The sequence below is a fragment of the Penaeus monodon genome, chromosome 32, assembly GCF_015228065.2.
Source record: "Penaeus monodon isolate SGIC_2016 chromosome 32, NSTDA_Pmon_1, whole genome shotgun sequence".
In the NCBI taxonomy this organism is placed as follows: Eukaryota; Metazoa; Arthropoda; class Malacostraca; order Decapoda; family Penaeidae; genus Penaeus; species Penaeus monodon.
Genome location: NC_051417.1, coordinates 19,523,470 through 19,524,301, shown reverse-complemented (window position 1 = coordinate 19,524,301; position 832 = coordinate 19,523,470).

Genomic DNA, 832 nt, shown 5'->3' with positions numbered 1-832 from the left:
ACAACACACATGAAAATACGTTTAATCGTGTGTTTCCTTTTACGAGCTTGTCTTTCACGCATGTAGTAATTTTGATCCTACTGAAGCTAACTTACTGATTTGTTGATCCACGTGTTTCATGGCTGTCACGCGGATCAAACATTATGGACAATTTACGACGCTAAACTTTAAGAGCAACTCTGACATTTTGTGATTCTTTCCTGTTGCATAAAGATAGGTTAAATGTGAGAGGAATACACGCTGTAATTATGAAATTATTGTTACGGAGGAGGAATGACTAGGTGGTTTAAAAACATAACTGTACTTCATCGTTATAGTTACTTTCAGCGTTAGTTTGTTTTTGTTTTTTTGTTGTTTTTTCATTTATATTCTTGGCCAAAAAGAAAGAAAATAAAACAACGTTGACTTTCCTGGCCTATGTTAATATCAAGCCACTTTCGAAACCACTTTGTTTTATCAGAAAATATTGACATCTCTTGACCATGAGCACTTTATTGTAATACTGAATCCGAGGAAGTAAAGGGTCGCGAAAATCTCAAGCCTGCAAATTCTCAGAAAAGACGAAGAACTTGCAGTTTATATAGAAAAAAGGAAAAAATCTGCTCCAGACGTGATTTCGAAAAATTTGGTGTAATCGGTCGAAAGCTGAAAAAAGAAAGAAGAAATGAAATCATGCCGTGATTTATTGTACTCTGAACAGTAATAAAGATAATGGTAGTTAGAAATTAACAATTTATTCAAGGGCGAGACGTAGCACGAGACATTGAATACAATGGAATTCAAAGCAGTACACTAAACACACACATTTTTGTTCTCAATAAATATTGTTCTT